Raw genomic sequence first — 14338 nt, 5'->3', positions numbered from 1 at the left:
TAGATCAGAATTTATATTTATAGAACGCGCATTAGCTTATTTTCCATCAACCGCTTAAACACTGCGTATATGCTGCGCGAAACACGTGCGCACTCTGATGTAAACAATCCCCACATGAAGAAGCACTGTGTGCATGCGGCGCAGGGCGCACTCTAGTCTAATGTAATGAATCCTCACATGGAGAAGAAGTATGGCGGAAGGAGGAACGCTGCCGACGATTTATCCATAGACAGTAAAATAAAGGATTTATCCCTCTTCTAAAAGCAGGGCTGCCATCTCTACGCATTCAGCGTGAGACTCTTTTCACACGCTCTCGAGCCACACATCCATTTTCTCACGCAGAGAAAAATCACGGAGCAAAGAGGACACTGACACCGACAGACTAGACAGAGCAGGTTACTTTTGATATGAAAAAAAATCTCATCTATCAGATTCTGTCCATTTTATTACGAAATTCAGACAATAAATACCGTTTTGGTGCTTGTAAATGTGACGTGACGATCGCTGTAACGCCTCAGTTCAAGTTAACTTTTTTATTTAAAGATACAGTACAACTTACCTAAATGTATTTATGTCTCATACATAATATCGATCAATCAGTGTTTTTCAACCACGAAAAGATCAATAAAACTGCAGGTGAACAATTATGTCACAGAACGTTACATTTACCTCAGGAAAGCCATTTAATGACCAACACGTTAGTTGACTAGAAAAAATAGCTATAGAGAGGAGTATTTTGCTAAATATGTGCACTATATCACATTTGTATTATATTTTTACTTGTGTCATAATTGTTATTATAATGAAATCCAAATTATATTTAATTTAATTTGTTAATTTTTAACCTTTAATAATACCAGCTGACAGGGCTCTCTGTAGGCCTATGTTTACAGCATTATGAGAGATATATTTTTTCTTGAGAAAAATTACCATGTAGCCTACCTAATATTTATCCAAAGAGTCAATATTGAATCAAGATTGAAATCAAATCCCAAGAATTGAATTGAAATCGTGAAAATTGTGTAAAATTCTGTTTAGTTACCAAATGTTTTGACAATTACAATTACACCTATTGTGATGCAAGTTGTTTTTTTTTCTACATCCCCCCCCCAATCCATCCGTTTCTCTTGGGCAATTAAAATATCGTGATAATACCGTATACCGTGATAAAAGCTCAATCAATTAATCGCAGCATGAAAATTTGATACCGGCACATGCCTACTGGATAACTGCACTGTGGTGACACCCCAGGGCTCTACAGTGCAACCTATTTATTTATTTATTTATTTACTGGCTGTGACGGTGACAAAGTATTTAGGAGCACCAGTGCGACTGACCTGATCAGGTTCTATGGGTGCACCCTCCATTGAAACTAGAGCTGCAACGATTCCTCGATTAAAGTCGAGCACTCGATTAAAAAAAATCCTCAATAGCAATTTACCCGTGTTGAGTAACCGGCAAAATACCGGAAGTGGCGCATTCCACAGACGAGAATCCATGAATAACATTATTACACCGTTTTCTAAGGCTACGCGATCTATTTAAAACCATTTACAATCATAATATAGCATAGTGCTATCATGAAATCACAAAGGCTGTGATTTAGTTAAGAAAATGCGCTTTTTAAAAAAAAAAATGCCCCGGCAAGTCATTTTATCAAATACCGCCTTTTAATGGGTAGGTTAATTTGTCATTGATCAGAAGGTGCTCCTAAATTTGACTGTGCTCCTAAACTTTTTAAATTAAAAAGAAATGTAAGTGTAGAGCCCTGCATCCAAATTAAGTTTTGGTTGTTGCTGAGTAACATCACGTGGTCATGCTGCCCTCTTCTATCTTGTGTTTTTCTCAGATGCAGTCCGCCGCAATGCCCTGACCAAAGATTCTACAGAAGAGGAAACAGAGCTGCTCATCACCAGGTGTCTGTGGTTAGCCTCTGATAGGGATGGTGGCCGAAGTCAGAGGGCGAACAGGCAGACAACGTAGACAACTCAAATATCGCGGTGGGCCAGAATTAAATGTTTCAAAGTTAAAAATGTTGATATTGGAAAATGGTATTTGAACTCCTTGATTCTACATTAATGCTGTGATATTATTTCTATTCTATTCTTTTCAATTCAAATCTGTTATTAAAAAGTGTGTGCGTAGACTACTCAAAAACGCAGTGGGCCAGAATTAAATGTTTCAAAGTGAAAATGTTGATATTGGAAAATGGTATTTGAACTCCTTGATTCTACATTAATGCTGTGATATTATTTCTATTCTGTTCTATTCTATTCTATTCTTTTCAATTCAAATCTGTTATTAAAAAGTGTGTGTGCGTAGACAACTCAAATGCAGTGGGCCAGAATTAAATGTTTCAAAGTTAAAAATGTTGATATTGGAAAATGGTATTTGAACTCCTTGATTCTACATTAATGCTGTGATATTTCTATTCTATTCAAATCTGTTATTAAAAAGTGTTTATCCTATTTTTGTAGTGTGGTCCAATAAAAAATGCATTAAACATGAAACCTGTCTTCCTTGTGCTGTTTTACTTTGTTTATCTTGCATAAATAACGGCTGCTAAGCAATTTTAGTATTAACCTGATGTGAATGGAAATCAAAGTTCAAATAAGCCCAAATAAGGAACGGGATTGGAGGCGAGCTATACGTCCTCTCACTCGGGTTTCCGCAATCGGGCCGCGTTAAAACCGAGCGCTCGGCCGAGTGTCTTTAGCCTTAATCGGGCCGCGTTAAAACCGAGCGCTCGCTGAGCAATCGGACCTAGATTCATGCCGAGGATTGGCCGATTGTTTTAGCCTTAATCGGGCCGCTCTCGGCCCGCACAATTTTTGCTAGCTGGGGTCATACAATGTAAAACGAAATTTGAAATTCTGATAATTTGATGCTAAAACAGTGGTTCTCAAACTTTTTTGATCATGCCCCCCTTTAAACCTTTAACAAAATCTGGCACCCCCACCTCAAACTACCACATAAATTCACCAAAAATTATGAAAATTGAAAGATTTGTATCTGAGAAACACCTGAAATAGTTTCAATGTCACCGTGTCTACATGTGACGCGAGCAGCGAAACGCAACTAAAGACAATAAAAACCATCGGCACTGGATCCGGCGGGACAAGACAAATCCCAGACAAGAAGCTGATGTTCACTTCTCTTTATGACATACGCTACTTCTGACACGAAGAACAAATGGATTTGTAACGGTCACTTTGTCACATCAAGTGTAGACAGCTTTTAACTGTTGCTGTGCTTACAGCAGAAAAATGTATATATATATTTACAGCCTGGTGCAAAAAGTGTTTTTTAGTCTAGGTCCTGGGTAAGATTTGTATGAGCTTCATTTAGCGGAGAATATCTCAACTGTTATAGACTAATATGACCCCATTGAACAACGTGGGATGTGTGCCAAAATCTCTACCCGGGACGAAAGTCCTGAAAATTATCACAACCGGTGACACTATTATCACACTACAGGTGAATGGGACTTTTTCTTCTATTTATAGATATCCTCATACATTTCTACCAGTTTAATCTTCATATTAAGAAGTCCTGTTTTGTGCTGTATTGAATGGAAAATTATAAATACAATTGTACACAAACAAGGGACTTTTTTAAAAGAAAGAAAAGAAGCATTTGATTAATATACAGACATTTTACATCAAACCTTGCTATTATCATTGGAACGTTAACTTAAAGTGAGAAATACAAAACAACAGGTTTATTCCCTGTATGATGATGTTGAGAGCTCATTCAGTTATAGAATTTTTACAACTATTGCCTCCCTTGCATTTGCAGTACTTGCAACAACGGATACCAGCTACCCGACAGGGACACCCATTCTTGTGTGCACACTTGCCACACGAGCAGGGATCTGGCAAACCTTCAGGTTTTGAGATTACAATCTCAGGGACTAATAAACTGCCCTTTCTTGCAAAACCATAAGCATCTGCATTGAAGATCGAGGTGGCGTCTGTAAATGGTGCTTGGACCCAAAGCTGCTGTTGATAATAGGCTCTTTGTATATGTTTTCTTGCATTAGTTGAGGTGCGGTCCTCTCAAAGTCCATCTTAAAGATGCAGTAGGGAGTTTTTAGAAAACGTTGACTTAGCCTGAAAATTTGAACAAGCACAACTTACAGGTCACTCCCCCTTACTCTCTGATGCGCTGCAGCCCTCCTCCGTGAACGCGCAGGCTAGTAAACAGGGCCACCGACGGCGGATAAATAGTTATCGCACATTCACTGGTAGGGACGAAACATCAACAATATGCTTTACATTGACTATCATGGCCTGCCCATACTTTGACTACAAACTTGGTCCTCAAATCATTACGTATTTTGCAATACATGTAATGTAACTTCATAACGTTGCACTTTTTCTATAAGTTATAAATAGCTAGTAAGATAATATAACGGTAACGTTACAGTATGTAAGTAATTATTATAGCGATATGTAATGCTAAATAAGGTTTGCTAGTACATTATTTCAGCAACATGACAAGCCAGTGAATTAGCAGGTTTCAATTGTTGCTTTGCACAGTGCGTGACATTTTATCTGTATGTTATGCGGCTAGAGTTTTGACACTGAGTCAATGGGCTCCGACGGGCTTGTTTATCGTCATCTGTCTTTTTCCGTTTACCTGTCTTTGTTGTATGAGCAGGTGCCACTCGAGAAATTGGCAGTTTTGGTTGTTTGTCCGCCATTAGCACAGCTGCGGCACATCGGCAATCTTGACACGAGCTTGATTGACACTGCTAAGACACTCCTCCTGGCTCTGATTGGTTGTTTCTGACCGGGAGCGGTGTATTTCTGCAAATGTCAATAGGACCACTGGGAGGAGCCAGAGAAGCTTGATTATATTTTTCACAGATTATCAGTCTCATATTCTACTGTCAGGACATAATGACAGTGTTAACAAATATGTAAAAAATACATTTTTACAAAAGTTACCTACTACAGCTTTAAGGGCATTACTATCGAACGCAGCAATGCGTAGGTCGTCAAATGTATCTATGTCCGTTGATGGTTTGAGACATTTAACCAAGAATGTTTCCGCCATTTGTATTGCACTCTCTGTTAGACAGAGACAAAAGTTGCAAACAAAAGTTGCCATGTCACTTTTCTATTTTTAACCCCCATAATCCACAGATAAATTGAAATGAATTAATTAAAGCTTATCTCACCATGTTTCCTGCTGTAGCCCAGTCCAATGAAGTATTATCTATGTGACACTGGATGGATAAGCTGTTCTCTCACTCTCTCCAGATCTTTTGGAATTTTGTAAAATAAGGTTTCAAATATGAGTAATTGGTATGTACCAACTTATCTGTTCTTTGTGAGGAATAACTTCATGACATGAAGACACTGTAACTTCATCAACTTGTCTGAGACTATGTGATCACAAGTTGTGATGTTCTGGTGATGACATTCTTTACCCATTTTGCAACAAAAAAAACAACAACAAAAAAAACATTAGCAGCTAGCTAGCTAACAAACTGCAGTTACAATACATATACATACCAAAAAGTTGATTTGGTAAATTAAATGATTTTATGTAGTGCTTTTTGTGCATTCACGCGTTTGACGCGAATTCGCGTCTGCCACCCTAGCTGAAAAATCTGAACTTCTGCATCAATTTGCGCCACGTTAACCAATCAGGAGCCTGCTTGCTGCTGTCACGTGGTGAAGTAAAAACAAAGTAAATCTTTTATCACATAAAAACTTGACTTCAAAATATTCATTTTGTATTGAATGCAATTTATTCCATATCTAAATCCAGATTATATGAAACATTATTATTCTAATGTAAAGACAACCAATATAGTGTATAATAGTGTATAAGAATAGTTTGTGTCTGGACAGTGTTGTGTGAGAAAAAAAAAGGAAAAAAAAACACAGGACAGGTTAATTATTTTTGGAGGCTGGCTCCATTTATCATCAATACAAAAATAAATTACAGATTGTGTGGGTGAGGGTGAGGGTGATCCTCGCTCCGATGCGGGACAACAGGTCATTAAACTGGGCGCGGGACAGGTGGAAGCACCGCTGATAGCGGCCGTCATCCAGGCGCAGCTCCTGGAGCAAATGGTGAAACTCGCCAAACTGGGTTCGCCTCCGAAGGGTCTGGTGGACCCAAATACGGCGACGATGATCCCTACGCCGCTGTTCTGCTCTCCAGAGCAAATACAGAGCGGTGACTCTCTCGATAAATGATCGATCAACATAAGACATCTTGTAAAAAGATGGCCGCCAATGGGTTTCGAAACTTTTGAAACTTTCGCCTCTGATGCGCGTAAATTTTACTTCAAACTTTTGTTTTTACGCTCGTCAATTTCGCTCTTGACGCGCGAATGGACACAAAGTGGTCAAGCGTATAACTAGACGCGGCAGGTGCGAATTTGACGCGCTATTCGCGTCCGGTGTGAACGCACAGTAAGATTGAGGATTTTCATATGTTATTTTTGCTACCTCGGATCCGATGAAGTGTTTTGGTTGTGGACAAGAGGGTCACGTGATACGCGTGTGCCCTGAGAAGAGTGCAGATCAGAATCACAACACAGACGAAACGCTTAGTAATACAGATCATCCACAAACGAGGGATACAGTATCTTGTGTTGACAAAAATGGAATTGACGATCGTGAAAGTAATAAACATGAGAGTGTGGCCACAAACGAAAATGTGCATGAAGGTGGTGTTTCTGAGGTCAGTGAGCAGGCCATATTAGAAGATGCTTTGGATGTTGACATGTATTTTTAAATACTCAAAGGAAAAGTAAGTAAAAAGTAAGTAAGATAGTAAAAAAGCTACTGGAACAGCTGTTGGAGATGCGAGGTGGACTCAGACTCGAGTAATGTTGAGGAGTCTGCTGTGTCAGACTCTGTGAGCTCAGCTTCACAGAAGCGATCTGTCCGCAGCGCTTACACATCGGACAAAATAGAAAAAAGTTTCTTCAGACAACGAAAGGCATGAAAGGTGTAAATGTAGAGGATTACTTCCCAGATCGTGAGTTGTTTATAGATTCAACCAGGGCTTTAATGAAGGAGGGTGGAGCTTTCACTGAACAAGAAGACTTTAGGCTGAAGAAAATTGACGATGAATTCGAATCAGTCTAGCTTCTTTTTTTTTTTTTTGAGTGTTTGTTACTGGTGTGCTCATATTACTTTTTTATGAGTAGGATACAATTGGGCACACTTAATTTAAATGGTGCACGAGACAGCAAGAAAAGAGCAATGCTTTATGAACTGATTAAACAAAAGAAAATCGGTGTAATGTTGGTCCAGGAAACTCATAGTGATGTTTTTAATGAGAATGAATGGCTAATGGAATGGGATGGGTCAATTATTTTAAGCCACAAAAAAAATCACTGTAGTGGTGGCTTAGCTGTACTTTAAGAAAAACGTTAAACCAATTTAATATGAGATAGAACATGTTGTTGAGGGACATCTAATGAAAATGTAGCGGGACGCCGAGAGCGAGAGCAAGTGTGACTACACCACCCTGTTAGACAGAGAAATATAAATATGAATGATTTTAACCACCTACAAAGGACACACAGGAACGTGGTTATCGAAAGGAGGGCCTGAGACGTGGATGCCAAAAGATACAAAAGTTTTATTTCAATCATCAAGCAGTAATCTTAAAACATTAAAAGACTGAAGGAGCAGGTTACACATACAAACATTAAAGAAACCAAACATGAAAAGGAGGCCGAGGCTTACCACTGGCAGGGGAACTAGTTTAATGAGCACAAGACTCCTATATTAGACAGTACAGGTCAAAAGTTTGGACACATTACTATTTTTAATGTTTTTGAAAGAAGTTTCTTCTGCTCATCAAGCCTGCATTTATTTGATCAAAAATACAGATTTTTTTATAATATATATATTGTGATATATTATTACAATTTAAAATAATTGGTTTTCAATTTATTATACTTTAAATTATCATTTATTTCTGTGATGCAAAGCTGAATTTTCAGGATCATTACTCCAGTCTATCACATGATCCTTTAGAAATCATTCTAATATGATGATTCATTATCAAAGTTGGAAACAGTTCTGCTGCTTAATATTTTTTCATAACCTGTGATACTTTTTTAGGATATTTTGATAAAAAAAAAAAAAAAAAAGAAGCAACTGTTTTAAAAATTGAAATCTTTTGTAACAACAATATACACGACTGGTCAGTCATTTGGGGTCAGTCTTTTTTTTTCCTTTCTTTTTTTGAAATAAATCAATACTTTTATTCAGCAAGGATGTGTTAAGTTGATAAAAAGTGATAGTAAAGAAGATTTATATTATTATAATTTTTTTTTATATATATATATTTTTTTATAAATGCAGTTCTTTTTAACCTTGTATTCATCAAATATATTAGGCAGCAGAACTGTTTCCAACACTCATAATAAATCAGAATATTAGAATGATTTCTAAAGGATCATGTGATAGACTGGAGTAATGATCCTGAAAATTCAGCTTTGCATCACAGAAATAAATGATCATTTAAAGTATAATAAATTGAAAACCAATTATTTTAAATTGTAATAATATATCACAATATATATAAAAAAATCTGTATTTTTGATCAAATAAATGCAGGCTTGATGAGCAGAAGAAACTTCTTTCAAAAACATTTAAAATAGTAATGTTTCCAAACTTTTGGCCTGTACTGTGTATATATATATATACACCAATAAGGTCAAGCATGAACACACAGCACTCCCACCAGAACAGACAGAATCCCACCACAGCACACGAGGGCCTATGAGCGGCCGGCCCTGAAGCCTCGGCTCTTATAACGAGAAACAAAATGAACAAAATGGTCTCCAAATAAACAAAACAAATAACAACAACAACAAACAACAGAAACTTAAATAAAAGTTACAGAAGAAAATCATTTAATTAATAAACCAGAGAATCATGCATCAAACCACGCTGAGGTTAAGAATTGGGCACCAAAACTGGGTGGATATTCACTCCACTTTCATACTTCACCAGCAACCCAGCGATCACATAAACAATTTATGCTGGAAAGCAGGAGTCACAATACACATGAACCGAGCGCACACGCGCTGACGAGCGAGTTGTCCAGGAGAAACCAGGAGACAAGTCTGGCCGGAGGGTTGCTACCTTTGAGCTGCAGGAGGGCAGTCATTACCCTGTTACCCAAAAAAGGGTATGCCGCCCTGTTTCACTTTTGTGCTCTGATTTAATAACATGTTTGTCCAGCCAATTCGCCTGTGCAGTCTTGAACGCGCATCTCAGAACTGTTTCTATGGAAATCGGAGCTTACAGTGACATGATTACTGTAAAGAATTGTTAAGCTCTTAGGGCTAATTAATACCCGGTGGCAACCACCAAAGATTGTCCGATCAGAACAAATAAGTGATGTCCGTTTAGGAGGAGCCAGATGCACACACCACTCATAGACCACTCATTTCAAACTTGAACAGTATTTAATTAAGTGTGGTTCTAAAAAGAGAAACAAGAATAAAAGTATAAATATACACACTGATAAAACATCCATAAGCAAGTGAATACAATCTGTATTTCGTATGACATTAACACTGGAAATATGTCTATACAGCGATCGTATAATAGGATTATCTTACAGACACGTGTGCTACTGCATGTGTTAATCACGTCTTTAAAGACAAATTTACGCACATTCACAGTGTAAATAACACAGTATAATAAAAGATTAACTTACTCTTTGATGCACGCACACATGTGATTACTCTTTATCGATCTCGGATGAACTGGCGTTCTCATCGCGTTAGGTCTGTCTTGCGCATATAGTAATAATAGCGCTCGTACCTCAAACTAAACTGCGTCAGCATCAGGGTCCTTAGGGGATTCATACATTTTGGGGCATCTCGCCCGGGGGGCGGGGTTACGTCCTGCGTCACATCTCTCATGCGGGTTCTCGTCGACCAGGGTCAGCGCGCACCATAGCGCACACAGGCAGGCACAGAACTAGCTAGCGAACCTAGGTCTTAAATCTAATAAGTTATGTTTTTTACAACACGTTTTTTGATGGAAAAGTGATGTTTAGATAAATAATTTCTAAATCGGGATAACGGTTGCGCGTTGAGAATGTAAGACGTGTTTTCGATCGCTCTCGGGGAAGGTAGCAGATTTACTCATATATTGAACAGCACAATTATTATTATTTTTTGTTATATAACTTAAAACCAACTTCCTAAACTCTGGTACTATTCTTACACTGATTATAAGTGTAAATATGTCGTCGTCTCGGTCAAAAGGCGACGCGGGTAAAGGAGGCCGCAGCAAAGCCCCGCTCTCCTCAGGCGACGCTAACGGGTCCACGGCGAATGTGTGCCCCGCGGATGAATCACCCGGGACTGTCACTTGTCTTCAGACAATGTTGGACTCTGTCAAGAATGAGATTTGTCAGAAAATTGATTCATTATCTTCTGACTTACGCTCTGAGATTACTTCAGTGCGATCAGACGTCAAAGGCTGGTTGGAACCTTTGCAACAGATGGTCGAAGCCAACACTAGTACCATAAAAGAACTGGAGCGATCTTCGTCTGATCATAGCGATTGCCTTACGGAGCTTGAGAATTTGATAACGTCGCTCAGTGAGCGCGTAACTCATCTTGACTCTAAGTGCGAAGATTTGGAGGGGCGCTCCAGGAGAAACAATATTCGCTTAGTGGGGCTTCCCGAGGGCTGCGAGGGTTCGCGCCCCACTGAATATGTGGCCCAACTTTTGCAGGAGATTTTGCAGCTCCAGGATAAACCCTTGCTGGATCGAGCACATCGTACACTCCGTGAAAAACCAAAGAAAGGAGAACCTCCTCGCCCTTTTGTCATCAGAGTGCATTACTTTCATGTGCGTACTGAGATTCTTCAAAGAGCCGCGGATCTCTCCCCTCTCTATTACAACGGAAAGAGGCTGTCCATTTTCGCGGATTACACTACTGCTGTGGCTAAGAAGCGGGCTTCATTCAGAGATGTTAAACGCATCCTCCATTCATGTCCTGGAGTCAAGTTTGGCTTGCTTTTCCCTGCCGTGCTGAGGATCACGTTACCTGATGGAGTTTCACACAAGTTTACGGAGCCATCTGCTGCACTAAACTTCGTTCGCAGTAACGTGAAACCTGCAGATGCGTCAGGTAGCGAGTCATAGTAATTTACGGATGGGGCAAGTATCGGCCTGAGCAACATAGATGGATATTATTATGTTTATTTTTCATATTGGCTGGTCCTTCATTATTGAGAGCTCATGATTGTAATTATCATGTCCCCTCTATTATCATCTTTTTGAACTATTATTTGCTGATATAGGGGACTGGTTAGAACTCCATGACTGCTGTTCTGTTCAGTGATATTTTTATATTTTCATACTTAAAAAACTGTTACCTTTTTCGAAGCAACATTACGCGAGTTTTGTTAGTTAGCGCTGGTGTTGTTACAGTGTGTCTATTTAAGTGTTAATGTTAAGGGGGGTTGTATCTGTATCTCGTTTGGGGAGATGCTTTTTCTTTTTTTTGTGCCACCTACAGTGTTTTGCCAGATTATTATTATTATTATTTTATCATTATTACTTGTACACTTGATTTATTACTTTTACTTTAAACATGTCACAGTCTAAGACAGGGTACAGAGCAGGAGGTAACAACTTAAAGTTTGTTAGTTGGAACTGCAAAGGGGTAAACGAACCAGTGAAACGCAGTAAGGTACTACATCATCTTCATCATTTGGGGGCACATATCGTTTATCTCCAAGAGACTCATCTCAAAACAAAAGACCATCAGCTACTAAAAAGAAGATGGGTAGGCCAGGTTTATCATTCCACATTCCAGGGTAAAGCCAGAGGGACAGCAATCCTTATACATAAATCAGTGCCCTTTGTGTGTTTAGATGTTAAAACGGATCCTAATGGCAGATTTGTCATCGTCTCAGGGAGAATTGGTAACACTGCACTTCTTTTAGTTAACATTTACGCCCCTAATTGGGACGACGACAAATTCTTTAGACATTTATTTTCCTCATTGCCAGACACCTCTTCATATTCTATTATTATGGGAGGGGACTTCAACTGTTGGCTTAATCCTGACCTTGATCGTTCTTCTCTCAGACGTAATTCACCCTCAAAATCTGCTCGGGTAATTCAGTCTTTTATGGAAGAATTTGCCATTTCTGACCCATGGCGTTTCTTTAATCCATGTGGTAAAGCATTTTCTTTCTTTTCCCATGTTCATCAAACATTTACACGTATTGATTATTTTTTAATAGATAATAGACTTATCCAATCAGTGGAGTCGTGCAATTACAATGCTATTGTAATATCGGACCATGCACCAGTTACCATGAATATTTACGTTGAGGGGCTCAGTGGTACACGCCCACCGTGGCGATTCAACACCCGCATGCTATCAGAAAACAGTTTTGTGGAATTTGTCTCTCAGCGAATAGATTTTTTCATATCCACAAATAGCAGTCCGGAGATATCTGCATCTCTTTTTTGGGAAGCCCTGAAGGCATTTCTTAGGGGGGAAATAATTTCATATACTTGCCATAAGGCAAGGTTAAACAAAAAGAGGCGTTCTGAGATAACGCAGAAAATAACTAAATTAGATAATATATATGCTGTTACCCCATCTCCAGATATTTATAAGGAACGCCAAGCATTACAAGCAGAATTCGATATACTCTCAACAAGTCATGTAGAGAATTTACTGCTTAGAACTAGGTCTAGGTATTATGAGGAGGGAGACAAAGCCGGTCGGCTGCTAGCTCTCCAACTGCGGCAGGAAGCAACTTCCCACCTTATTCCCCAAATTAAAACACCTTCAGGGACAACAACAGATCCCATATTAATTAACAATCATTTTAAAGATTATTATACTTCCCTTTATACATCTGAACAAACTGCCAACCTCTCTGACTTTGATAATTTTTTTAGTACCCTCAGTATCCCTACAGTGGATTCTAATTTTGTTGATCAGCTAGAAGTACCCATCACTACAGATGAACTTACTAAAGCTGCTTCCTTGATGCAAAGTGGCAAATGTCCTGGACCGGATGGGTATCCATTAGAATTTTATACGAAATTTTTGAACAAATTGGCTCCCATATTATTGGACATGTACAACGAATCATTCAATTGATCAAAACTCCCTCAAACACTTAATCAGGCCTCAATCTCCCTGATCCTAAAAAGAGATAAAGATCCTTTGGACTGCTCTTCATATCGTCCAATTAGTTTGCTTAATGTTGATTTTAAACTTTTATCAAAATTATTGGCTGTGCGTCTAGAATCTGTATTGCCTTCAATCATATCTTCAGACCAGACTGGTTTTATTAAGGGTAGACATTCTTTTTTTAATATTAGGCAATTATGTAATGTTGTTTATAATTCTTCACCCCCTTCTATCCCAGAAGCTGCCCTGTCATTGGATGCTGAGAAAGCATTTGACCGGGTAGAATGGGAGTATCTTTTCTATACATTAAAAAAATTTGGTTTTGGTGAGAATTTTATTTCATGGGTGAAGTTGCTGTATTCTGCTCCTCAGGCCTCAGTTAGGACTAATAATATTCGTTCAGAATACTTTAATCTTTACCGTTCCACCCGCCAAGGATGCCCTTTAAGCCCCCTTCTTTTTGCTATTGCCATTGAGCCTCTTTCCGTTGCTTTAAAGTCTGACCCATTAATAAAAGGAATAACAAGATTAGGTATTGAACAGAAGGTCTCATTGTATGCAGATGATCTTCTTCTTTATATCTCAGATTTTTCTATTTCAGTACCTGCGGTTCTTAACAATTTAAAATTATTTGGTTTTATTTCTGGTTACAAGCTAAATTTAGGCAAAAGTGAATTTTTCCCATTGAATGCAGTGGCCAATAAATACCCTTTGCATACGTTACCATTTAAAATTGCACAGTGCAATTTTAAATATCTCGGGGTCTGTATAACCAATAGATTTCAAGATCTTTTAAAATTTAATTTTGATAATCTACTGCTTCAGGTTCAGAAAGACTTTGAACGATGGTCGGTACTTCCTATATCCTTAGCTGGTAGAATTAACTCTGTTAAAATGAATACCCTCCCAAAGTTTATGTATTTGTTTCAGTGTATTCCCATTTTTCTCCCTCAATCATTCTTTCAGAGAGTAGACAGATTAATTTCAGAGTTTATTTGGGATAAAAAGACTGCTAGAATTAGCAAAGCACTTCTTCAACGACCTAAGTCTCTTGGGGGTATGGGTTTGCCCAACTTTAGACACTATTACTGGGCAGCTAATTTCAGGGTTTTCCAGTACTGGTTAAACCAGGTCCAATCACAGTGCTCACCCATGTGGCTTGCC

At 38.6% G+C, this 14338-nt stretch overlaps 1 protein-coding gene across 1 annotated transcript in view; it reads left to right on the top strand.

Moving 5' to 3' along the window:
• Window positions 1–14338, top strand: part of LOC309493667 (B-cell receptor CD22-like) — a 132426-nt gene that overhangs the window by 65840 nt on the left and 52248 nt on the right. The window lies entirely within an intron of this gene.

This window comes from Leuciscus leuciscus, assembly GCF_965113295.1.
Source record: "Leuciscus leuciscus genome assembly, chromosome: 3".
NCBI lineage: Eukaryota > Metazoa > Chordata > Actinopteri > Cypriniformes > Leuciscidae > Leuciscus > Leuciscus leuciscus.
The sequence above is the reverse complement of the archived record's forward strand: the minus strand, read 5'-3'. Positions and strand labels throughout refer to the sequence as shown.